Consider the following 326-nt stretch of genomic DNA (forward strand, 5'->3'; position numbering starts at 1 on the left):
TAGTTGATCTCCTTGATTCTTGTAGTATGAAGTGATTCCACTGAGACCTTGAAACCAGCATCACCATTGGACGCCATGTGTGACTTGTGGGCAGATCAAACCATCCCACTTTATAGCTTTGCAATTGCTTTTACATCTACATGTTTTCAATGGATCTATCTAGACTAATTCAATTTGCATGCATTCATAGTGCATTGCTGCGGAGGAGTCTCTCTTTGTCTCGTTACAGTTCATTTTCACCTATTCTCTTGCTTTTTGACTAAGAACACTTCTTAAAAGTAACATACTTCAGTCAGTGTATTGTGATGATTTATTTTCTTCATAGG

Source organism: Amphimedon queenslandica, unplaced genomic scaffold (assembly GCF_000090795.2).
Source record: "Amphimedon queenslandica unplaced genomic scaffold, v1.1 AMPQUscaffold_13309, whole genome shotgun sequence".
In the NCBI taxonomy this organism is placed as follows: Eukaryota; Metazoa; Porifera; class Demospongiae; order Haplosclerida; family Niphatidae; genus Amphimedon; species Amphimedon queenslandica.